Raw genomic sequence first — 27,616 nt, forward strand, 5'->3', positions numbered from 1 at the left:
GCAACCATTGTCCACACCATTGACTATGAGTAGATCTGCCAAGTATGACTTGTTAGCATTGCAATGTGAAGCCACTTCTTGTGGCATGACACTGACTTTTTTTTTGTTTTTTGCAGAGTTTTATATAGCGCAAACTTGACCCGAATCCAATCAGGTATCAGAGCGCTTTACATAGCACCAGTTACGTTACATTAGGACACACATTCATTCTTTGTTAGGCACGGGGAGATAAAGTGATTTGCCCAGAATCGCAGGATGTTCAGCGTCATTACCGAGACACGAACCCAGTTCCCCAGGTCCAAGGTCGAGCGCCCTAGCCGTTAGGCCAACTCCTCTCCCCAAGAATGTTGTGAATATTGTAATATATAATCTCGTGAATATTGAACCAAGTCCCTATCCCCATCCTGAACATAGGGAAATGTGAACTTCCAGCAATAATGTTGAATTTGAGATATGAGGGATTGGCAAATTCACATACATCCTGTCATCTCACTGCCTATCAGGGATGCAGATTCAGCAGGACCCTTTTTAAAATTGCCCTCTGGATTAGTTTTGCTGCCTAGACTGCTCATGCACTGTTGACATGTCTTACACTGGACTCCTACCGCACTCCACTGAAAATGTAACAGTGCTTCCTCAGAGTCCAGATTGACAGCTGTGGTGCTAGGTGGTGCCTGTTGGATGTGTTGGGTGGCAGGTGCAGATGCCACAAGGCTGCTGGATGGCCCTGCTTCCGGAGATGGACTGCCTATGGAGTCGAGCAGCTCTTGGAGGGTGTTCTGGTCGATGGTTGTGAGCTCTTCTTCATCTTCATCATTGAAGAGTGGGACAGGCTGCTGACCAGAAGGTGATGTTTCTTCCTTTTCAATGTAAAGGACATATACTGTTGTATGGGTATGTCCAGTTTGGGCAAGCATTTTATCAGTTGACAATCAGAGTGCATGACAATTCCCATTCTCTATTCTTTCATGCTACAGCTATTGCACGGAGATTGGTAATTTAGTTTACAACGTCACTTATGTAACATTTAGGTTGTACATAGTTCAGGTCAGATTCCCTGTATGCCAACAGTGATGAGCATATTTCTATGCCGATGCTGCACTTGTTAAATGTGTTCAAAAATTATTTTGGATGCTGGTTGATTCACCTTATTGACAATGCAGATTTGATCTACTTCATGTGTCTTAACACTGCATTGTGGATGCGTCACCCTACTCCCACTAAGAACCAGGGAGGACAAAAACGGAAAACCCGGGTCCGCCCCGTGGTATACCTCGGACCTCCGACTACTCCGTAAAAACTGTAAAAGAGCCGAACGGCTTTGGAGGAAAGACTGGCAGCACACCAGCAAGGAAGCATACAATAATACAGTCAGACTCTACAAAGATGCCATCAGGCACGCCAAAGCTTCCCATTATGACTCGCGGATAACAGAATCCTCCAATTCGGCCAGGGAATCCTTCCTAATTGTAAAGGAGCTGCTTAAAGTACCTAACTCTCCTTCCTCCAGTTCCCCCCCTGTGGACCGAAGTAATGATCTAGCCACCTATTTCGACGACAAAATCGCCCGTATTCTAGCTTCCCTCCCCTCTCCTGGTCCCGCCAGCCATTTGGACAATCCTCCACCTCCCAGCCAGACCGAAAGTAATCCCCGCCCTCAACTTGCGACATTCAGGCCAGTAACATGCGTAGAGGTAGAACGAACCATGACCAAAATGAGAAGCGGATCACCTCTGGATCCGGCTCCCATTAGATTCCTCAAAACCGTGGCCCCTGTCATCGTCCCCACGGTCATGGAGCTCATTAACAGCTCACTTGCCCAGGGATCTGTTCCTGCCAGCTGGAAGAGCGCGGTGGTAAAAGCACTCCTTAAAAAAACCCCAGCTCGATCCAGCAGATATGGCAAACTACCGACCAATATCACTCCTCCCGGCAATCAGCAAGGTAGCTGAGAAACTGGTCAACGGACAATTGTCCCAGTTCTTTGAAACAAACAACGTCCTACGGGAATCCCAAACTGGATTTCCCGGGTCATGGCACAGATACTGCCCTCCTCGCCGTCATCGAGGAGGCAAGGCGCATACTGGATTCAGGAGGGTCAGTGGCAGTGATCCTCCTGGATCTCAGCGCAGCCTTCGACACAGTCAACCATCGTGTCCTTCTCCATCGACTCGCGGCAGCAGGGATCACCGGGACGGCACTCAGCTGGATAGAATCCTTCCTCACCGGACGCACGTTCCAGGTATGGGACGGCAATTACCACTCATCAACCCTCCCCCTCACAAGCGGGGTCCCTCAGGGATCTTCCCTGAGCCCGACGCTTTTTAATGCATATATGGCCCCTCTTGAAGACGTGGTGACACCATTTGACATTAAAATGGTAAGCTACGCTGACGACACTCAACTGGTCGTCTCCTTATCCCAACTAGTCGACCACCTAGAGATCCTGGCTAACTGTCTCACACAAATCCACAGCTGGATGAGTGATTCATCATTAAAACTAAATGGGTCTAAGACTGAAGTGATGCTCCTGGGAAAACAATTCCATTCCCCCAACAGTCTGGCCTGACGTGTTCGGAGAAATCCCCTCCCCGAAGTGTGAAATCAAGACCCTTGGAGTATGGCTCGAACCTGAGCTCACCATGAAGACGCAAGCGGCCAAAACTGCGGGCACCTGTTTTGGGCTCATGCGCACTATCCGTAAGATTCTCCCCTTACTACCACCTGCTTCCAGGAAACTCCTTATCCAGGGACTAGTATTGTCCCGTCTGGATTATAGCAATATGGTCTACCTGGGAGCCCCAGAGGCCACCTTGACGAGACTGCAGCGGACACAGAACGCTGCGGCACGTCTGCTCATGAACCTTCCCTCGAGAGTGTCAGCAAAACCAGCCCTCAAGGCCCTGCACTGGCTCCCTGTGCGCCAAAGGGTGGAATTCAAAGCCATGTGCACGACACACAAACTGATCAACGGATCTGGCCCTGCGATCCTCAGCAGCTTGGTCACCCCCTACAAAGCATCCAGATCCCTCAGTTCGGAGAATGAGCACTTAGCCAACATCCCCAAATTCAAAAGGACACGCACAGGAGGACGACGATTCTCGGTTCAAGCGGCCATGGGATGGAACTCCCTCCCACGCACCCTCAGACTGGAATCCAGTTACCTGGTTTTTCGCAAAAAACTGAAAACGCACCTATTCCCGAAATAAATGTCCCTCCTCCCTTCCCTTCCCTCAATGGATAACAACCTTCTTACAGCGCGGGGATGCCCTTGGGTCACCAGGCGCTATACAAATCGCTAAATAAATAAAATAATAAATTTGCATATGGGTTAGTCACTTGGGGCTGGATTCACAAAACTAATCTGAGACAAAATCCTAAGTTTACGACTTTCGGTACTCACAAAGGGCATTTAGGAGTAGTAAAGTTAGGATTTTGTCTCAGTTAAACTTAAGTTTTACTTAAGTTAAATTTAAGACCAAAACTTATGTTTAACTGAGACAAAATCCTAACTTTACTACTCCTAAATGCCCTCATTTATTCAGCATCTCTCTAAGTAGCAAAGCTAATGTACTATTTTGTCAGCTATTGAGTGAATAGCCAAGATTGTACACTACTTTGTCTGCAGACTGATCAGTATTCGTTTACAAGGGAGGCATCTCGTATCCGGGTGAACAAGGAGGCGCCAAAGTGAACTCTTGTAGGGGCATATCAGCAAGGCAGCGCTATGAAATTATCGCCGCTTTTGCGTCCATTTTTCGGGCAAAAAGCAGCGATAATTTCATCGCCTTATCAGCAAAGACACGCTATCGCGTGTTTTGCTAATTTAGCGCCCCTTACAACAACGCACAGCTTTGCATCTCTAATGAGATGCAAACTGGGTGTGCCGTGCCAAAATAACTGGAGAAAAGTCGCTAACCGACATTTCTCCAACTATCAAGCTGCATGCAAACAAGCAGAGCAATAAGAAAAGTAGCGCTAACCGCAGTTATCGCTACTTTCCTTACGCCTGCTTGTAATCTGAGTTAGCCATGTAATCCAATGGGAGGTGGATTACATGGCTAAAACCACCCTACCCTTGCAGCAAGGTATCGCTGGTCACAGTGCGATTATCGCTGGATTACCAGCGATAATCACACTGTTTTCCAGCTAACGCATGGATTCCTGTCGCTTGGGAGATAAGCGTTGCTGATAGCATGCTTTCTCCGCGATAGAATCCAGCGTTAGCCTGTGATAATCATCCTTGCTCTAAAAGCGCTGAGCGATAATTATCGCAGGCCCTTGCTCATATGCCCTGTAATATTCTAGAATAGTACTCCTTTGGTTGCTCTGCTTGCATTTAGGTACAAGAACTCGTTTTGGGAGGAGCCAGATGGGGCTTAGGAGTATATGTGTTTGCATACAGAATCATGTACTGATGACATCACACATAGAGAGGGATGAAGGGAGGTGCCAAAGGAGGCTGTATAGTGAAATCTGCTAATTAGCATATGGAATCCCAGAGCCCAATGGGTACTTATCTGCAGAACCAACAGAAGATAAAGTAGTCCACCTGTTGTCTGGCTTTTGACCTGAGTGATAGAAAACATAGAAAGTATGCTTGCATATCTCTCTGAAGTTATATAAACAGGGGTAACCCTATAACCCAAGGAACCTGGGCCTTTATCAACGTAATATAAACAGTGGTTCCAAAGGGAAACAGTTATTTTCAATAGAACAGATCAAACAACATAAATCAAAAGAAATCAAGAAACAAAAACCAGAAAACACAGCATTAATAAATCAACCAAACAATCAATATTAGGCAATGACTTGTAGTTCAAAAAACAAACAATTTATTTTTATATTTTCTATTGGATATCAACTCATTTGGATATGGACAAGAAATGAAAGGCTGTATATACAATATTTTTGAAAAACGACGCAGTGACAAAGTGAATAAAGTGACTGGGTGTGATTGTGAAAGTGTAAGTATTTACAGTATATGACAGTGATTAACAATAAAATCAGAATATATACAAAATACAAAAATTACAACAAACTTTTTGTTGTAAATAGTCCCAAATTTCGTCATAAACAAAGAATAAACCTTGTAAGGCACATGTCCTAGTTTTTTATATTGTACACAAGGGATTCCAAATGATGGGGAACTGTAGAACCGTCAACGTTTCGACCCTATATCAACCACTCGTTGTATATAGTCATAACGGGTCTTCTTCAGGACACAAAGGGTGTATAACAGCCTAGATTGTAGGTGATGAGACTGATGTTCACTCTATTATCGCAAATGCCACTCGATATCAGTCAGATGGAACTACCAGGGTCATAGAAGAACTTGACTAGAAGGCAGATACGTCTTGGTCTACTTAGTAGGTCCTTTATTCTGTTTCTATAACGCTTAGATTGACGAGATCTGTTGTCAATTGCTGACTTAAAGGTAGGAACTTTACATGTACCGCTGCTGAAGTAGGCACAACCATCAGGATACAAATTCAACTGATGTTAACAGGTTACTCCTCTTACTCCTGCTTGGTCCGCTAGAAACTGACACTGCAGTTCTACAGTTCCCCATCATTTGGAATCCCTTGTGTACAATATAAACAAGCATTTGCAATGCAATAGGTCTCGCATTCACACAAGTTTAAGTTATGGCATTGTAAATGGCAATGCCTTTTTTTTTTTTTTTTTTTTTAAACTCTTTTTATTAACATTTTCATTTGTAACCTGCCTTTTTTTATTTGTGTTTTAAAAACCACAACATAATTCAAAGGCATTGTCATTTACAATGCCAATAGCTCAAACTCGCGTAAATGCGAGACCTATTGCATTGCAAATGCTTGTTGAATTTGTCATTGGCTCTTTTACCAGCAAATATGAGGCAGTTAATTGTTTTTTTGCAATAAGAAGGCATCATCAGTTGTTCGGATAAAGAGTGGAATGAAGCACTATAAACATATGAGATAATTCAAATTTGTGGAACGTCGTGACTTTTTTGTTTGCGATGCTGACATAGCGATTTGCCAAAACATGTCAGTGTGAAATATTTCCATGCTCCCATACATTGCGTCCCAATGTTGAGAAAGCAGGCCTTGTCTTGGCTGCTTAGAGCAGGTGTGGAAATGATGCAGAATGTTTTGCAAAGATAGTAACAGAACAACGGTTCATCATATGTTCATAGTAGACTGATTTTTTTAGTAATTTTATTAATCACTGGATTACCACTTAAACACAGAAATGTGCTGAATACTACATTAATTTAAACAAACATGAGAGTAGTGCAAGGCAAACACTATATTTGCAAACAATCTAAAGGCAAAACACTAAAATAGGTGCTCAAGAGGCGATTACACTGTGCACAAGGGACAAGATGAGATGACTATATATACACAGGAATAAAAACAGCTGACCTGGTACTCGGTAAAAAGAAAATCCGGGGCTAGTCAAACATGAAAAATTCCCCTTAAATGTTGTGTGCACCAGAAGAGGTAATGTAAGAATCTGGCTGTATGAGAGTCTACAGCATTTCGATCTTATTCCGGGTTAGAGGGTCATCATCGGGGCTGAAGGATGATAGCACCAATAGGGGTGAGCCAAGGGTCCCAGAGAATGACTCAGTTAACCTAATGGGTGTAAGAGGAAGTCACCGTAGGGAGTTCCCGACGAAGGTCACAATGTAGGTATGATGTTTTGAAAAGGGCAGGTTGTGTGTGCTGTCTGTTGGCTAGGAAGAAGAGAGGGAAGTTGAGCAAAAGGGCACGTTTGCAGAAGTTCGTTTGTGTGTGTGTGTGTGTATATATATAAGGTAGTGCATTGCAGTGTTCTAGGTTTCTAGTGTGAAATGTGTTAGTAACACCCACTGGCATGGTTCGATTTAATAAAACACACACTTGACGTTCTGGGCAGTGATATAAAGACACTTGTATTTGCCTAAAGTCTGAATTGCAATTTCACAAATTAGAAAATCCTCCCAGAGAGCAGGACGGGCACCTTAATAGAATATTGTGATGTACTTTAGACTAATTACATCTGTATTATAGCCAACAAGTTAGTTCATAAAGTTTACTTCTTAGTACAAAATCCAAGCATTGTCAGACAATTTGCAGCACGTTCACTGCGGACTGAACCATTTGTAGGCCCCTAATCACTTTCGGTATGCTGAAATAATTTTTTACGTAAACCATTCTGACTTTTGATTTCTTTATTCGGCACATGCTGGGGAATTTACTTGTTTGGCATTATACTTATAAAAAAGTGTAGATTACACAACCTCCAGTATTTCTTAAATCTAATTTTAATTTTAATATATTTTATTCATGCTTGATGAACAACCATGTAAATATGAAAATAACATCACAACATCATAACCATTTTTTGTTGTTGCAGTTTTAAATTGCGTGAACTCGACCCAAAGGCATCCGAGGACTTTACATGAGCACCAGTTGCATTACAGAGAGACGCATTAATTTTTTTAGGCATGGAAAGATTAAATGCGTGCAGTGCCTCCCACAGCATTATGCCCGTTGTTGATCTCACCAAATGCTTTTACAAGAAGAAAGAAAAACAAGCTATGTTCAGTTCCCGAGGACAGGGCCATTGTAGGGTTTAAACTCCCCATGATGACACTGCCAGAGGTGCGGGGGGCGTGTGTTGTGTGCAGGAGCACACTCTAACTTACTTTTGCTACAATCACGGCACCGGCGCTTTATTTTTAACATTAAAAGTAAAGCGCCGTTGCCGCGATTATACCAAAGGTAAAGAAATAGAAACAAGCATCTATTTCTTTACTTTTGCTATAATCGCGGCACCGGCGCTTTATTTTTAACACTAAAAGTAAAGCGCTGGAGCTGCGATTACAGCAAAAGCGCCTTCCGTGACGGAGACATATGGCGGCTGCGCGCGTTCACGCGCACATGCACGCAGGCTTTAGGCCAGCGGCTGCAGCACTTTGAAAATCCCCTTACAAAAATTCGAGCAACAGCGCATGCGCTGTTCTAGGCTCGACCTAAAAACTAGGACATGTGCCTTACAAGGTTTATTCTTTGTTTATGACGAAATTTGGGACTATTTACAACAAAAAGTTTGTTGTAATTTTTGTATTTTGTATATATTCTGATTTTATTGTTAATCACTGTCATATACTGTAAATACTTACACTTTCACAATCACACCCAGTCACTTTATTCACTTTGTCACTGCGTCGTTTTTCAAAAATATTGTATATACAGCCTTTCATTTCTTGTCCATATCCAAATGAGTTGATATCCAATAGAAAATATAAAAATAAATTGTTTGTTTTTTGAACTACAAGTCATTGCCTAATATTGATTGTTTGGTTGATTTATTAATGCTGTGTTTTCTGGTTTTTGTTTCTTGATTTCTTTTGATTTATGTTGTTTGATCTGTTCTATTGAAAATAACTGTTTCCCTTTGGAACCACTGTTTGCATATCTCTCTGATCAGTGCATATGTTCCAACTTTGTCTCCCTGTAAGAGACAAAAGTGTCACGATTGTGGGACTGCTCATATTGCCAATTGGACGTTATCTTTGTGTCCAGCCCGAACTGCCAAGCCATGCATTCCCTGGACCGGATACAAGGTTTCTGGCATTTCAGCCGTCTTCAGCCAGGCTTGCTTGAATCCAGTGGCAAAGTGAGCAAGGGACTCACGTCTGAGCATACCCTGCCAACTTATGGCGAACAAAGCGGTACAAAAAGGGGTGGTGATGGACGGAGCATCAGAACCAATCAAACACTGACACCCAGTCAACAGATCTGGGTTTGATCCATCACCGTTCTTTAGCCCACTCTGCCACCCCAGTGGGACGGGTATGCTCAGACGTGAGCCCCGTGCTCTCCATGCCACTGGCTGAAGAGGGGTGAAACCCCGAAACCGGTCCTAGGATGCTTGTTTCCAGTCCAGGGAGGACCTGGCTTGGTAGTTCGGGCTGGACTGTTCCCATGAGGCACAGGGTCAAGACTGATTTGCATATAGCTGGGTTCAAACTTGAATGGCATGGTGAGCAAAAAAAAGATGGATTTAGGCCCAGATCTCTGTACTGGGGTGAATGTATGACATTGTTCTGCATTCTGTCCATCAATTGTTGTTTTTGCATTTGGACTGTTCCCATGAGGCACAGGGCCAAGACTGATTTGCATATGGCCAGGTCTAAACTGGGGTGGCATGGTGAGCAAAAGAATGATGGATTTAACCCAACTCTCTTGACTGGGGTGAATGTTTTGATTGGTTCTGCATTCCGTCCATCAATTGTGTGTCTTTTTCAATGGGCAGTTATCTGCAGAACCAACAGAAGATAAAGTAGTCCACATGATGTCTGGCTTTTGACCTGAGTGATAGAAAACATATAAAGTATGCTTGCCTATCTCTCTGATCAGTGCATAAGTTCCAACTTTGTCTCCCTGTAAGAGACAAAAGTGTCACCGTTGTGGGACTACTCATATCGCCTATAGGATGTTATATTTGTGCAGTGGCAGTATCGTAGCCGATAAGGTCTATCTGAAGAGCGATTATTGCTTATTGAAAACTTTACCCAATACTCCCTCATGTCAACTTGAAAAATAGTTGATATAGGCAATTTTTGATAGTCTCCACGGAAGCTGGATCAATTGTGCCAAAAGAATATTGATTATAGATCAATGTAATTATTCAATAAGCAAAAAGGTGTAGACATTTTTCGTAGAATATCAATACTCATTGCTCAATATGTTTTTCAAAAACTGTTTAATTTGAACCAAAATACTTCTTATATCTGTTAAAAAGGGTCTGCTTAATCATTAGGTAAGGTACACATATTAAACTTTGGGTGCTAATTGACTTAAAAGCTGCGCAGTGTCCAAAGCTTCAGACATTTATTCAGCATCTCTCTAAGTAGCAGAGCTAATGTATTTTTTTGTCGACTATTGAGTGAATAGCTGAGATTGTACACTCCTTTGTCGGCAGAGAGCGCAGTGCAGTGCGGCCGGGAGAGCCGAGCCGAGCTGCGGGAGCCAGAGCTGCAGGTGCAGGAGAGCGAATCCGAATCCGAAACCCGCCAGATCCGCCGGAGCTCTGCGGGGGACCGTAGGAACCGCGGGAGGTGTAGGATCCCTGAATCTGCCTGAAGCTGAGCTGTGAGCTGAGAGGTGAAGGGAGGTTAAGCCACCAGGTGGTCAAGTCGTCTGTTTTCTACCTCCTGCTTCCACCGCCTGCTTCCACCGACACCACCGTTGCTGCGCAGTGAGGGGCGGTGAGTGGATGTCAGAAAACGCAGGCTGGCAGGCGGATGGTGAGCAGCCACAGCTACAGCCTTTAAAGCCTGGACTCCCTCAAGTACGACCAAGAGCCTGGACTCCCTCAAGCACAAGCGAGAGACAGTCACTGGTGAGTCCGTTGCACCCGCTTTCAATTTTGAATATTCCATCACAAGGGAGGAGGAAATTGCTGCAAGTGGAAGTAGCAAACATTTGATGAGAGTGTAGAGTCCATGTTTTCATGCACTTGTGTTTCAAACTTACATGGTGAACATTTTCATTTATCTTTGATCTTACATATTGTCATATGTCTTATTTCTTAGACAACATGGGGCATAATAACAAGCCAGACGATAAAATTATCGCCGCTTTAGCGGCAGAAAACTGCCGCTAAAGCGGCGATAATGGGCTTGATAATATGCTCTATGGAATTCCAATTGAAGCCCATGTTAGACTCCTTCACATTTAACATGGGTTTCAATGGGAATTCCATAGAGCATATTATAGCATATTATCAAGCCCATTATCGCCGTTTTAGCGGCAGTTTTCTGCCGCTAAAGCGGCGATACTTTTATCGCCTGGCTTGTTAATATGCCCCCAAGTCACCTGAGGAGGTACGAGAGTGCCAAGTCAGGAAGGAACGATGCTTGCATATACGACATGTGGCCAAGGGATATCATGCAATGGCGAGGAGGTATCGAGCACACCGGGCAGCTGGACAATGGAAATCTCTGCCCGAATTTGAATGGAAAAGTGGAGGAAGGGACACCCAAGCAATCCCAGGCCCTTCTAATGGCTGGCGTGGGTCCAGACATCCTCACAGAGCTGCTACAACAAGTCAGACACCACCTATCCAACCTGCTGCACCTGCCTCAGGCACTCAACCAAGTGCCCCTCACAACCTCGCACACAAGTCACTGCATCGCTGCCATCTGCAGCCCGGACACATGCTGTCAGGTACACCAACAGGGACCGTCGGTGTTTACTGGACATAAATGTGAGATTGGCACAAGTTAAGAGGGACGTATCGGACATCAACACCCAACTCCAGGACATCAAGGGTGCCCTGGGGCTCCCATTCTGAGCCCTCACATATGTGATCCTTTCCCCTTCATACAGTCCCCCTATTCCTTTTTGAATACTGTTTATTAATTAGTTTAGGATTTTATGTGTTTTTAAGTGTATTTTTAGAGTAATGATAGTTACTGTAAATTTTGGGTAAGGTTTTAGAAGTTTTATTCAATTTATGTAATGTTATCAGCTAAGTTTCCTATTCCTTTGGGTGGGGGGGTAGATGTATTTTTTCTTGTTAAAAAAATACAAAAAAATGTATTAGTATCTAGGATATATGTATAGTTATATCATGTTTAGATTAAGCTGTCTTTGTCCCGTCTGAAGATGTGCTTTAAGGAGGTTAGGTGGGTTGATGTCTCATATATGTTATTGAGTGTTTAGTATTAGATAAGGTAGTTAGTTTAGTATAAATGTTAGTTAACATTAGTTAGTTTAGATTAGGTTAGCTGAGGTAATTAGTATTAGTTTAAGTTAGGTAGTGTTTTAAATATGTAATAAATTGTTAGTGGCTTGTGATTTGTGGTGGCACTTATGTTTGAAGTGAATTGATGGAGTGGTTATTTGGAAGTTGGATACAACAGATTCATTCACAAAACTATCATTTGGATGTCTCAGTGTGCTCATGAGATCATCGTCTAGGGAAAGGCTACTGTCATACTGCTGTTGGATTTTGATCAGACAACATGTGTGAATTTCAGGCTGGCAAAGTTGAGTTATGACCTTGCAAAGGGATAGTCTGCTGATTTATTTAGCATCTTATGAGAAACTGACGGAGTTGTAAGACTGATTGGGACATATTTACAACAGAATGGAGAAGCGTGGTGTTAAGAAAACATTGCTAACGCCATGCTTCTCCATTCTGAAAATGCAGGCAAGCGCCTTATTCACAAGAATGCGGTGCACCCCTGTGTTTCCTCTAGAGCTGAGTTCAGCTGCCTAGCGCCAACGCTGACACCCTTGCAACATAGTGCAAGGGTGTCTGCATTGGGGGAAATGATTGTTTATGTGCAGGAAGGTCTCCCTTCCTGCACATAAACGATGATTCATAACATTTAGAAAATTCTATGTGTGCTGCTTGATGCACATACACAATCAATGGCAATTTTCTGTTTCTATGTGTGCTGCACACGGCAGTACACATGGAAACAGCAACAACGAGGAACAATAAAGCATTTCTCCTCGTTGCACCAGGGTAAGACCGGGTTTTCCCAGGTCTTAATGTTTGTGCTACTCCCTATTTACGCCACCCTTGTAAATAGGGGGCAGCATCAAAATCAATGGGTGTTGTGGTGGAATGCCCACCACAACACCCATTACCCTCCCCTTTCACGCTGAGCACAGCATGAAAGGGCGCCTTATTTACAAGGCAGCATTAAGCCATTTAAGTGGCTTAACGCTGCCTTGTAAATAGGGCAAACCCCTCTCGCCACCACAACATCACTTTCAGTGAAGTTGTGGTAGCAATAGGGGCTTGTAAATATGCCCCATTATGCTTCATCCTCTTTGTGAGTATGATGAGGGCTTTATCTTGAGATGTGGCATGACATGACACTCATCGCAGCAACCATTGTCCACACCATTGACTATGAGTAGATCTGCCAAGTATGACTTGTTAGCATTGCAATGTGAAGCCACTTCTTGTGGCATGACACTGACTTTTTTTTTGTTTTTTGCAGAGTTTTATATAGCGCAAACTTGACCCGAATCCAATCAGGTATCAGAGCGCTTTACATAGCACCAGTTACGTTACATTAGGACACACATTCATTCTTTGTTAGGCACGGGGAGATAAAGTGATTTGCCCAGAATCGCAGGATGTTCAGCGTCATTACCGAGACACGAACCCAGTTCCCCAGGTCCAAGGTCGAGCGCCCTAGCCGTTAGGCCAACTCCTCTCCCCAAGAATGTTGTGAATATTGTAATATATAATCTCGTGAATATTGAACCAAGTCCCTATCCCCATCCTGAACATAGGGAAATGTGAACTTCCAGCAATAATGTTGAATTTGAGATATGAGGGATTGGCAAATTCACATACATCCTGTCATCTCACTGCCTATCAGGGATGCAGATTCAGCAGGACCCTTTTTAAAATTGCCCTCTGGATTAGTTTTGCTGCCTAGACTGCTCATGCACTGTTGACATGTCTTACACTGGACTCCTACCGCACTCCACTGAAAATGTAACAGTGCTTCCTCAGAGTCCAGATTGACAGCTGTGGTGCTAGGTGGTGCCTGTTGGATGTGTTGGGTGGCAGGTGCAGATGCCACAAGGCTGCTGGATGGCCCTGCTTCCGGAGATGGACTGCCTATGGAGTCGAGCAGCTCTTGGAGGGTGTTCTGGTCGATGGTTGTGAGCTCTTCTTCATCTTCATCATTGAAGAGTGGGACAGGCTGCTGACCAGAAGGTGATGTTTCTTCCTTTTCAATGTAAAGGACATATACTGTTGTATGGGTATGTCCAGTTTGGGCAAGCATTTTATCAGTTGACAATCAGAGTGCATGACAATTCCCATTCTCTATTCTTTCATGCTACAGCTATTGCACGGAGATTGGTAATTTAGTTTACAACGTCACTTATGTAACATTTAGGTTGTACATAGTTCAGGTCAGATTCCCTGTATGCCAACAGTGATGAGCATATTTCTATGCCGATGCTGCACTTGTTAAATGTGTTCAAAAATTATTTTGGATGCTGGTTGATTCACCTTATTGACAATGCAGATTTGATCTACTTCATGTGTCTTAACACTGCATTGTGGATGCGTCACCCTACTCCCACTAAGAACCAGGGAGGACAAAAACGGAAAACCCGGGTCCGCCCCGTGGTATACCTCGGACCTCCGACTACTCCGTAAAAACTGTAAAAGAGCCGAACGGCTTTGGAGGAAAGACTGGCAGCACACCAGCAAGGAAGCATACAATAATACAGTCAGACTCTACAAAGATGCCATCAGGCACGCCAAAGCTTCCCATTATGACTCGCGGATAACAGAATCCTCCAATTCGGCCAGGGAATCCTTCCTAATTGTAAAGGAGCTGCTTAAAGTACCTAACTCTCCTTCCTCCAGTTCCCCCCCTGTGGACCGAAGTAATGATCTAGCCACCTATTTCGACGACAAAATCGCCCGTATTCTAGCTTCCCTCCCCTCTCCTGGTCCCGCCAGCCATTTGGACAATCCTCCACCTCCCAGCCAGACCGAAAGTAATCCCCGCCCTCAACTTGCGACATTCAGGCCAGTAACATGCGTAGAGGTAGAACGAACCATGACCAAAATGAGAAGCGGATCACCTCTGGATCCGGCTCCCATTAGATTCCTCAAAACCGTGGCCCCTGTCATCGTCCCCACGGTCATGGAGCTCATTAACAGCTCACTTGCCCAGGGATCTGTTCCTGCCAGCTGGAAGAGCGCGGTGGTAAAAGCACTCCTTAAAAAAACCCCAGCTCGATCCAGCAGATATGGCAAACTACCGACCAATATCACTCCTCCCGGCAATCAGCAAGGTAGCTGAGAAACTGGTCAACGGACAATTGTCCCAGTTCTTTGAAACAAACAACGTCCTACGGGAATCCCAAACTGGATTTCCCGGGTCATGGCACAGATACTGCCCTCCTCGCCGTCATCGAGGAGGCAAGGCGCATACTGGATTCAGGAGGGTCAGTGGCAGTGATCCTCCTGGATCTCAGCGCAGCCTTCGACACAGTCAACCATCGTGTCCTTCTCCATCGACTCGCGGCAGCAGGGATCACCGGGACGGCACTCAGCTGGATAGAATCCTTCCTCACCGGACGCACGTTCCAGGTATGGGACGGCAATTACCACTCATCAACCCTCCCCCTCACAAGCGGGGTCCCTCAGGGATCTTCCCTGAGCCCGACGCTTTTTAATGCATATATGGCCCCTCTTGAAGACGTGGTGACACCATTTGACATTAAAATGGTAAGCTACGCTGACGACACTCAACTGGTCGTCTCCTTATCCCAACTAGTCGACCACCTAGAGATCCTGGCTAACTGTCTCACACAAATCCACAGCTGGATGAGTGATTCATCATTAAAACTAAATGGGTCTAAGACTGAAGTGATGCTCCTGGGAAAACAATTCCATTCCCCCAACAGTCTGGCCTGACGTGTTCGGAGAAATCCCCTCCCCGAAGTGTGAAATCAAGACCCTTGGAGTATGGCTCGAACCTGAGCTCACCATGAAGACGCAAGCGGCCAAAACTGCGGGCACCTGTTTTGGGCTCATGCGCACTATCCGTAAGATTCTCCCCTTACTACCACCTGCTTCCAGGAAACTCCTTATCCAGGGACTAGTATTGTCCCGTCTGGATTATAGCAATATGGTCTACCTGGGAGCCCCAGAGGCCACCTTGACGAGACTGCAGCGGACACAGAACGCTGCGGCACGTCTGCTCATGAACCTTCCCTCGAGAGTGTCAGCAAAACCAGCCCTCAAGGCCCTGCACTGGCTCCCTGTGCGCCAAAGGGTGGAATTCAAAGCCATGTGCACGACACACAAACTGATCAACGGATCTGGCCCTGCGATCCTCAGCAGCTTGGTCACCCCCTACAAAGCATCCAGATCCCTCAGTTCGGAGAATGAGCACTTAGCCAACATCCCCAAATTCAAAAGGACACGCACAGGAGGACGACGATTCTCGGTTCAAGCGGCCATGGGATGGAACTCCCTCCCACGCACCCTCAGACTGGAATCCAGTTACCTGGTTTTTCGCAAAAAACTGAAAACGCACCTATTCCCGAAATAAATGTCCCTCCTCCCTTCCCTTCCCTCAATGGATAACAACCTTCTTACAGCGCGGGGATGCCCTTGGGTCACCAGGCGCTATACAAATCGCTAAATAAATAAAATAATAAATTTGCATATGGGTTAGTCACTTGGGGCTGGATTCACAAAACTAATCTGAGACAAAATCCTAAGTTTACGACTTTCGGTACTCACAAAGGGCATTTAGGAGTAGTAAAGTTAGGATTTTGTCTCAGTTAAACTTAAGTTTTACTTAAGTTAAATTTAAGACCAAAACTTATGTTTAACTGAGACAAAATCCTAACTTTACTACTCCTAAATGCCCTCATTTATTCAGCATCTCTCTAAGTAGCAAAGCTAATGTACTATTTTGTCAGCTATTGAGTGAATAGCCAAGATTGTACACTACTTTGTCTGCAGACTGATCAGTATTCGTTTACAAGGGAGGCATCTCGTATCCGGGTGAACAAGGAGGCGCCAAAGTGAACTCTTGTAGGGGCATATCAGCAAGGCAGCGCTATGAAATTATCGCCGCTTTTGCGTCCATTTTTCGGGCAAAAAGCAGCGATAATTTCATCGCCTTATCAGCAAAGACACGCTATCGCGTGTTTTGCTAATTTAGCGCCCCTTACAACAACGCACAGCTTTGCATCTCTAATGAGATGCAAACTGGGTGTGCCGTGCCAAAATAACTGGAGAAAAGTCGCTAACCGACATTTCTCCAACTATCAAGCTGCATGCAAACAAGCAGAGCAATAAGAAAAGTAGCGCTAACCGCAGTTATCGCTACTTTCCTTACGCCTGCTTGTAATCTGAGTTAGCCATGTAATCCAATGGGAGGTGGATTACATGGCTAAAACCACCCTACCCTTGCAGCAAGGTATCGCTGGTCACAGTGCGATTATCGCTGGATTACCAGCGATAATCACACTGTTTTCCAGCTAACGCATGGATTCCTGTCGCTTGGGAGATAAGCGTTGCTGATAGCATGCTTTCTCCGCGATAGAATCCAGCGTTAGCCTGTGATAATCATCCTTGCTCTAAAAGCGCTGAGCGATAATTATCGCAGGCCCTTGCTCATATGCCCTGTAATATTCTAGAATAGTACTCCTTTGGTTGCTCTGCTTGCATTTAGGTACAAGAACTCGTTTTGGGAGGAGCCAGATGGGGCTTAGGAGTATATGTGTTTGCATACAGAATCATGTACTGATGACATCACACATAGAGAGGGATGAAGGGAGGTGCCAAAGGAGGCTGTATAGTGAAATCTGCTAATTAGCATATGGAATCCCAGAGCCCAATGGGTACTTATCTGCAGAACCAACAGAAGATAAAGTAGTCCACCTGTTGTCTGGCTTTTGACCTGAGTGATAGAAAACATAGAAAGTATGCTTGCATATCTCTCTGAAGTTATATAAACAGGGGTAACCCTATAACCCAAGGAACCTGGGCCTTTATCAACGTAATATAAACAGTGGTTCCAAAGGGAAACAGTTATTTTCAATAGAACAGATCAAACAACATAAATCAAAAGAAATCAAGAAACAAAAACCAGAAAACACAGCATTAATAAATCAACCAAACAATCAATATTAGGCAATGACTTGTAGTTCAAAAAACAAACAATTTATTTTTATATTTTCTATTGGATATCAACTCATTTGGATATGGACAAGAAATGAAAGGCTGTATATACAATATTTTTGAAAAACGACGCAGTGACAAAGTGAATAAAGTGACTGGGTGTGATTGTGAAAGTGTAAGTATTTACAGTATATGACAGTGATTAACAATAAAATCAGAATATATACAAAATACAAAAATTACAACAAACTTTTTGTTGTAAATAGTCCCAAATTTCGTCATAAACAAAGAATAAACCTTGTAAGGCACATGTCCTAGTTTTTTATATTGTACACAAGGGATTCCAAATGATGGGGAACTGTAGAACCGTCAACGTTTCGACCCTATATCAACCACTCGTTGTATATAGTCATAACGGGTCTTCTTCAGGACACAAAGGGTGTATAACAGCCTAGATTGTAGGTGATGAGACTGATGTTCACTCTATTATCGCAAATGCCACTCGATATCAGTCAGATGGAACTACCAGGGTCATAGAAGAACTTGACTAGAAGGCAGATACGTCTTGGTCTACTTAGTAGGTCCTTTATTCTGTTTCTATAACGCTTAGATTGACGAGATCTGTTGTCAATTGCTGACTTAAAGGTAGGAACTTTACATGTACCGCTGCTGAAGTAGGCACAACCATCAGGATACAAATTCAACTGATGTTAACAGGTTACTCCTCTTACTCCTGCTTGGTCCGCTAGAAACTGACACTGCAGTTCTACAGTTCCCCATCATTTGGAATCCCTTGTGTACAATATAAACAAGCATTTGCAATGCAATAGGTCTCGCATTCACACAAGTTTAAGTTATGGCATTGTAAATGGCAATGCCTTTTTTTTTTTTTTTTTTTTTAAACTCTTTTTATTAACATTTTCATTTGTAACCTGCCTTTTTTTATTTGTGTTTTAAAAACCACAACATAATTCAAAGGCATTGTCATTTACAATGCCAATAGCTCAAACTCGCGTAAATGCGAGACCTATTGCATTGCAAATGCTTGTTGAATTTGTCATTGGCTCTTTTACCAGCAAATATGAGGCAGTTAATTGTTTTTTTGCAATAAGAAGGCATCATCAGTTGTTCGGATAAAGAGTGGAATGAAGCACTATAAACATATGAGATAATTCAAATTTGTGGAACGTCGTGACTTTTTTGTTTGCGATGCTGACATAGCGATTTGCCAAAACATGTCAGTGTGAAATATTTCCATGCTCCCATACATTGCGTCCCAATGTTGAGAAAGCAGGCCTTGTCTTGGCTGCTTAGAGCAGGTGTGGAAATGATGCAGAATGTTTTGCAAAGATAGTAACAGAACAACGGTTCATCATATGTTCATAGTAGACTGATTTTTTTAGTAATTTTATTAATCACTGGATTACCACTTAAACACAGAAATGTGCTGAATACTACATTAATTTAAACAAACATGAGAGTAGTGCAAGGCAAACACTATATTTGCAAACAATCTAAAGGCAAAACACTAAAATAGGTGCTCAAGAGGCGATTACACTGTGCACAAGGGACAAGATGAGATGACTATATATACACAGGAATAAAAACAGCTGACCTGGTACTCGGTAAAAAGAAAATCCGGGGCTAGTCAAACATGAAAAATTCCCCTTAAATGTTGTGTGCACCAGAAGAGGTAATGTAAGAATCTGGCTGTATGAGAGTCTACAGCATTTCGATCTTATTCCGGGTTAGAGGGTCATCATCGGGGCTGAAGGATGATAGCACCAATAGGGGTGAGCCAAGGGTCCCAGAGAATGACTCAGTTAACCTAATGGGTGTAAGAGGAAGTCACCGTAGGGAGTTCCCGACGAAGGTCACAATGTAGGTATGATGTTTTGAAAAGGGCAGGTTGTGTGTGCTGTCTGTTGGCTAGGAAGAAGAGAGGGAAGTTGAGCAAAAGGGCACGTTTGCAGAAGTTCGTTTGTGTGTGTGTGTGTGTATATATATAAGGTAGTGCATTGCAGTGTTCTAGGTTTCTAGTGTGAAATGTGTTAGTAACACCCACTGGCATGGTTCGATTTAATAAAACACACACTTGACGTTCTGGGCAGTGATATAAAGACACTTGTATTTGCCTAAAGTCTGAATTGCAATTTCACAAATTAGAAAATCCTCCCAGAGAGCAGGACGGGCACCTTAATAGAATATTGTGATGTACTTTAGACTAATTACATCTGTATTATAGCCAACAAGTTAGTTCATAAAGTTTACTTCTTAGTACAAAATCCAAGCATTGTCAGACAATTTGCAGCACGTTCACTGCGGACTGAACCATTTGTAGGCCCCTAATCACTTTCGGTATGCTGAAATAATTTTTTACGTAAACCATTCTGACTTTTGATTTCTTTATTCGGCACATGCTGGGGAATTTACTTGTTTGGCATTATACTTATAAAAAAGTGTAGATTACACAACCTCCAGTATTTCTTAAATCTAATTTTAATTTTAATATATTTTATTCATGCTTGATGAACAACCATGTAAATATGAAAATAACATCACAACATCATAACCATTTTTTGTTGTTGCAGTTTTAAATTGCGTGAACTCGACCCAAAGGCATCCGAGGACTTTACATGAGCACCAGTTGCATTACAGAGAGACGCATTAATTTTTTTAGGCATGGAAAGATTAAATGCGTGCAGTGCCTCCCACAGCATTATGCCCGTTGTTGATCTCACCAAATGCTTTTACAAGAAGAAAGAAAAACAAGCTATGTTCAGTTCCCGAGGACAGGGCCATTGTAGGGTTTAAACTCCCCATGATGACACTGCCAGAGGTGCGGGGGGCGTGTGTTGTGTGCAGGAGCACACTCTAACTTACTTTTGCTACAATCACGGCACCGGCGCTTTATTTTTAACATTAAAAGTAAAGCGCCGTTGCCGCGATTATACCAAAGGTAAAGAAATAGAAACAAGCATCTATTTCTTTACTTTTGCTATAATCGCGGCACCGGCGCTTTATTTTTAACACTAAAAGTAAAGCGCTGGAGCTGCGATTACAGCAAAAGCGCCTTCCGTGACGGAGACATATGGCGGCTGCGCGCGTTCACGCGCACATGCACGCAGGCTTTAGGCCAGCGGCTGCAGCACTTTGAAAATCCCCTTACAAAAATTCGAGCAACAGCGCATGCGCTGTTCTAGGCTCGACCTAAAAACTAGGACATGTGCCTTACAAGGTTTATTCTTTGTTTATGACGAAATTTGGGACTATTTACAACAAAAAGTTTGTTGTAATTTTTGTATTTTGTATATATTCTGATTTTATTGTTAATCACTGTCATATACTGTAAATACTTACACTTTCACAATCACACCCAGTCACTTTATTCACTTTGTCACTGCGTCGTTTTTCAAAAATATTGTATATACAGCCTTTCATTTCTTGTCCATATCCAAATGAGTTGATATCCAATAGAAAATATAAAAATAAATTGTTTGTTTTTTGAACTACAAGTCATTGCCTAATATTGATTGTTTGGTTGATTTATTAATGCTGTGTTTTCTGGTTTTTGTTTCTTGATTTCTTTTGATTTATGTTGTTTGATCTGTTCTATTGAAAATAACTGTTTCCCTTTGGAACCACTGTTTGCATATCTCTCTGATCAGTGCATATGTTCCAACTTTGTCTCCCTGTAAGAGACAAAAGTGTCACGATTGTGGGACTGCTCATATTGCCAATTGGACGTTATCTTTGTGTCCAGCCCGAACTGCCAAGCCATGCATTCCCTGGACCGGATACAAGGTTTCTGGCATTTCAGCCGTCTTCAGCCAGGCTTGCTTGAATCCAGTGGCAAAGTGAGCAAGGGACTCACGTCTGAGCATACCCTGCCAACTTATGGCGAACAAAGCGGTACAAAAAGGGGTGGTGATGGACGGAGCATCAGAACCAATCAAACACTGACACCCAGTCAACAGATCTGGGTTTGATCCATCACCGTTCTTTAGCCCACTCTGCCACCCCAGTGGGACGGGTATGCTCAGACGTGAGCCCCGTGCTCTCCATGCCACTGGCTGAAGAGGGGTGAAACCCCGAAACCGGTCCTAGGATGCTTGTTTCCAGTCCAGGGAGGACCTGGCTTGGTAGTTCGGGCTGGACTGTTCCCATGAGGCACAGGGTCAAGACTGATTTGCATATGGCTGGGTTCAAACTTGAATGGCATGGTGAGCAAAAAAAAGATGGATTTAGGCCCAGATCTCTGTACTGGGGTGAATGTATGACATTGTTCTGCATTCTGTCCATCAATTGTTGTTTTTGCATTTGGACTGTTCCCATGAGGCACAGGGCCAAGACTGATTTGCATATGGCCAGGTCTAAACTGGGGTGGCATGGTGAGCAAAAGAATGATGGATTTAACCCAACTCTCTTGACTGGGGTGAATGTTTTGATTGGTTCTGCATTCCGTCCATCAATTGTGTGTCTTTTTCAATGGGCAGTTATCTGCAGAACCAACAGAAGATAAAGTAGTCCACATGATGTCTGGCTTTTGACCTGAGTGATAGAAAACATATAAAGTATGCTTGCCTATCTCTCTGATCAGTGCATAAGTTCCAACTTTGTCTCCCTGTAAGAGACAAAAGTGTCACCGTTGTGGGACTACTCATATCGCCTATAGGATGTTATATTTGTGCAGTGGCAGTATCGTAGCCGATAAGGTCTATCTGAAGAGCGATTATTGCTTATTGAAAACTTTACCCAATACTCCCTCATGTCAACTTGAAAAATAGTTGATATAGGCAATTTTTGATAGTCTCCACGGAAGCTGGATCAATTGTGCCAAAAGAATATTGATTATAGATCAATGTAATTATTCAATAAGCAAAAAGGTGTAGACATTTTTCGTAGAATATCAATACTCATTGCTCAATATGTTTTTCAAAAACTGTTTAATTTGAACCAAAATACTTCTTATATCTGTTAAAAAGGGTCTGCTTAATCATTAGGTAAGGTACACATATTAAACTTTGGGTGCTAATTGACTTAAAAGCTGCGCAGTGTCCAAAGCTTCAGACATTTATTCAGCATCTCTCTAAGTAGCAGAGCTAATGTATTTTTTTGTCGACTATTGAGTGAATAGCTGAGATTGTACACTCCTTTGTCGGCAGAGAGCGCAGTGCAGTGCGGCCGGGAGAGCCGAGCCGAGCTGCGGGAGCCAGAGCTGCAGGTGCAGGAGAGCGAATCCGAATCCGAAACCCGCCAGATCCGCCGGAGCTCTGCGGGGGACCGTAGGAACCGCGGGAGGTGTAGGATCCCTGAATCTGCCTGAAGCTGAGCTGTGAGCTGAGAGGTGAAGGGAGGTTAAGCCACCAGGTGGTCAAGTCGTCTGTTTTCTACCTCCTGCTTCCACCGCCTGCTTCCACCGACACCACCGTTGCTGCGCAGTGAGGGGCGGTGAGTGGATGTCAGAAAACGCAGGCTGGCAGGCGGATGGTGAGCAGCCACAGCTACAGCCTTTAAAGCCTGGACTCCCTCAAGTACGACCAAGAGCCTGGACTCCCTCAAGCACAAGCGAGAGACAGTCACTGGTGAGTCCGTTGCACCCGCTTTCAATTTTGAATATTCCATCACAAGGGAGGAGGAAATTGCTGCAAGTGGAAGTAGCAAACATTTGATGAGAGTGTAGAGTCCATGTTTTCATGCACTTGTGTTTCAAACTTACATGGTGAACATTTTCATTTATCTTTGATCTTACATATTGTCATATGTCTTATTTCTTAGACAACATGGGGCATAATAACAAGCCAGACGATAAAATTATCGCCGCTTTAGCGGCAGAAAACTGCCGCTAAAGCGGCGATAATGGGCTTGATAATATGCTCTATGGAATTCCAATTGAAGCCCATGTTAGACTCCTTCACATTTAACATGGGTTTCAATGGGAATTCCATAGAGCATATTATAGCATATTATCAAGCCCATTATCGCCGTTTTAGCGGCAGTTTTCTGCCGCTAAAGCGGCGATACTTTTATCGCCTGGCTTGTTAATATGCCCCCAAGTCACCTGAGGAGGTACGAGAGTGCCAAGTCAGGAAGGAACGATGCTTGCATATACGACATGTGGCCAAGGGATATCATGCAATGGCGAGGAGGTATCGAGCACACCGGGCAGCTGGACAATGGAAATCTCTGCCCGAATTTGAATGGAAAAGTGGAGGAAGGGACACCCAAGCAATCCCAGGCCCTTCTAATGGCTGGCGTGGGTCCAGACATCCTCACAGAGCTGCTACAACAAGTCAGACACCACCTATCCAACCTGCTGCACCTGCCTCAGGCACTCAACCAAGTGCCCCTCACAACCTCGCACACAAGTCACTGCATCGCTGCCATCTGCAGCCCGGACACATGCTGTCAGGTACACCAACAGGGACCGTCGGTGTTTACTGGACATAAATGTGAGATTGGCACAAGTTAAGAGGGACGTATCGGACATCAACACCCAACTCCAGGACATCAAGGGTGCCCTGGGGCTCCCATTCTGAGCCCTCACATATGTGATCCTTTCCCCTTCATACAGTCCCCCTATTCCTTTTTGAATACTGTTTATTAATTAGTTTAGGATTTTATGTGTTTTTAAGTGTATTTTTAGAGTAATGATAGTTACTGTAAATTTTGGGTAAGGTTTTAGAAGTTTTATTCAATTTATGTAATGTTATCAGCTAAGTTTCCTATTCCTTTGGGTGGGGGGGTAGATGTATTTTTTCTTGTTAAAAAAATACAAAAAAATGTATTAGTATCTAGGATATATGTATAGTTATATCATGTTTAGATTAAGCTGTCTTTGTCCCGTCTGAAGATGTGCTTTAAGGAGGTTAGGTGGGTTGATGTCTCATATATGTTATTGAGTGTTTAGTATTAGATAAGGTAGTTAGTTTAGTATAAATGTTAGTTAACATTAGTTAGTTTAGATTAGGTTAGCTGAGGTAATTAGTATTAGTTTAAGTTAGGTAGTGTTTTAAATATGTAATAAATTGTTAGTGGCTTGTGATTTGTGGTGGCACTTATGTTTGAAGTGAATTGATGGAGTGGTTATTTGGAAGTTGGATACAACAGATTCATTCACAAAACTATCATTTGGATGTCTCAGTGTGCTCATGAGATCATCGTCTAGGGAAAGGCTACTGTCATACTGCTGTTGGATTTTGATCAGACAACATGTGTGAATTTCAGGCTGGCAAAGTTGAGTTATGACCTTGCAAAGGGATAGTCTGCTGATTTATTTAGCATCTTATGAGAAACTGACGGAGTTGTAAGACTGATTGGGACATATTTACAACAGAATGGAGAAGCGTGGTGTTAAGAAAACATTGCTAACGCCATGCTTCTCCATTCTGAAAATGCAGGCAAGCGCCTTATTCACAAGAATGCGGTGCACCCCTGTGTTTCCTCTAGAGCTGAGTTCAGCTGCCTAGCGCCAACGCTGACACCCTTGCAACATAGTGCAAGGGTGTCTGCATTGGGGGAAATGATTGTTTATGTGCAGGAAGGTCTCCCTTCCTGCACATAAACGATGATTCATAACATTTAGAAAATTCTATGTGTGCTGCTTGATGCACATACACAATCAATGGCAATTTTCTGTTTCTATGTGTGCTGCACACGGCAGTACACATGGAAACAGCAACAACGAGGAACAATAAAGCATTTCTCCTCGTTGCACCAGGGTAAGACCGGGTTTTCCCAGGTCTTAATGTTTGTGCTACTCCCTATTTACGCCACCCTTGTAAATAGGGGGCAGCATCAAAATCAATGGGTGTTGTGGTGGAATGCCCACCACAACACCCATTACCCTCCCCTTTCACGCTGAGCACAGCATGAAAGGGCGCCTTATTTACAAGGCAGCATTAAGCCATTTAAGTGGCTTAACGCTGCCTTGTAAATAGGGCAAACCCCTCTCGCCACCACAACATCACTTTCAGTGAAGTTGTGGTAGCAATAGGGGCTTGTAAATATGCCCCATTATGCTTCATCCTCTTTGTGAGTATGATGAGGGCTTTATCTTGAGATGTGGCATGACATGACACTCATCGCAGCAACCATTGTCCACACCATTGACTATGAGTAGATCTGCCAAGTATGACTTGTTAGCATTGCAATGTGAAGCCACTTCTTGTGGCATGACACTGACTTTTTTTTTGTTTTTTGCAGAGTTTTATATAGCGCAAACTTGACCCGAATCCAATCAGGTATCAGAGCGCTTTACATAGCACCAGTTACGTTACATTAGGACACACATTCATTCTTTGTTAGGCACGGGGAGATAAAGTGATTTGCCCAGAATCGCAGGATGTTCAGCGTCATTACCGAGACACGAACCCAGTTCCCCAGGTCCAAGGTCGAGCGCCCTAGCCGTTAGGCCAACTCCTCTCCCCAAGAATGTTGTGAATATTGTAATATATAATCTCGTGAATATTGAACCAAGTCCCTATCCCCATCCTGAACATAGGGAAATGTGAACTTCCAGCAATAATGTTGAATTTGAGATATGAGGGATTGGCAAATTCACATACATCCTGTCATCTCACTGCCTATCAGGGATGCAGATTCAGCAGGACCCTTTTTAAAATTGCCCTCTGGATTAGTTTTGCTGCCTAGACTGCTCATGCACTGTTGACATGTCTTACACTGGACTCCTACCGCACTCCACTGAAAATCTAACAGTGCTTCCTCAGAGTCCAGATTGACAGCCGTGGTGCTAGGTGGTGCCTGTTGGATGTGTTGGGTGGCAGGTGCAGATGCCACAAGGCTGCTGGATGGCCCTGCTTCCGGAGATGGACTGCCTATGGAGTCGAGCAGCTCTTGGAGGGTGTTCTGGTCGATGGTTGTGAGCTCTTCTTCATCTTCATCATTGAAGAGTGGGACAGGCTGCTGACCAGAAGGTGATGTTTCTTCCTTTTCAATGTAAAGGACATATACTGTTGTATGGGTATGTCCAGTTTGGGCAAGCATTTTATCAGTTGACAATCAGAGTGCATGACAATTCCCATTCTCTATTCTTTCATGCTACAGCTATTGCACGGAGATTGGTAATTTAGTTTACAACGTCACTTATGTAACATTTAGGTTGTACATAGTTCAGGTCAGATTCCCTGTATGCCAACAGTGATGAGCATATTTCTATGCCGATGCTGCACTTGTTAAATGTGTTCAAAAATTATTTTGGATGCTGGTTGATTCACCTTATTGACAATGCAGATTTGATCTACTTCATGTGTCTTAACACTGCATTGTGGATGCGTCACCCTTGCTGAGTCAAGTTTGCATATGGGTTAGTCACTTGGGGCTGGATTCACAAAACTAATCTGAGACAAAATCCTAAGTTTACGACTTTCGGTATTCACAAAGGGCATTTAGGAGTAGTAAAGTTAGGATTTTGTCTCAGTTAAACTTAAGTTTTACTTAAGATAAATTTAAGACCAAAACTTAAGTTTAACTGAGACAAAATCCTAACTTTACTACTCCTAAATGCCCTCATTTATTCAGCATCTCTCTAAGTAGCAAAGCTAATGTACTATTTTGTCAGCTATTGAGTGAATAGCCAAGATTGTACACTACTTTGTCTGCAGACTGATCAGTATTCGTTTACAAGGGAGGCATCTCGTATCCGGGTGAACAAGGAGGCGCCAAAGTGAACTCTTGTAGGGGCATATCAGCAAGGCGGCGCTATGAAATTATTGCCGCTTTTGCGTCCATTTTTCGGGCAAAAAGCAGCGATAATTTCATCGCCTTATCAGCAAAGACACGCTATCGCGTGTTTTGCTGATTTAGCGCCCCTTACAACAACGCCCAGCTTTGCATCTCTAATGAGATGCAAACTGGGTGTGCCGTGCCAAAATAACTGGAGAAAAGTCGCTAACCGACATTTCTCCAACTATCAAGCTGCATG

The 27,616-nt window shown here is 43.5% G+C and overlaps 2 non-coding genes across 2 annotated transcripts; both read left to right on the forward strand.

Annotated features, from left to right (window-relative positions):
* Positions 1 to 9,473: 9,473 nt before the first annotated feature.
* On the forward strand, positions 9,474 to 9,614 carry LOC146783530 (U4 spliceosomal RNA). The gene has a single exon (XR_014971169.1). It is a non-coding gene; the product is annotated as a U4 spliceosomal RNA (small nuclear RNA).
* Positions 9,615 to 22,354: 12,740 nt separating this feature from the next.
* LOC146783531 (U4 spliceosomal RNA) lies at positions 22,355 to 22,495 on the forward strand. The gene has a single exon (XR_014971170.1). It is a non-coding gene; the product is annotated as a U4 spliceosomal RNA (small nuclear RNA).
* The last annotated feature ends 5,121 nt before the right edge of the window (positions 22,496 to 27,616 follow it).

The sequence above is a fragment of the Triturus cristatus genome, chromosome 11 (assembly GCF_964204655.1).
Source record: "Triturus cristatus chromosome 11, aTriCri1.1, whole genome shotgun sequence".
Lineage (NCBI taxonomy): Eukaryota > Metazoa > Chordata > Amphibia > Caudata > Salamandridae > Triturus > Triturus cristatus.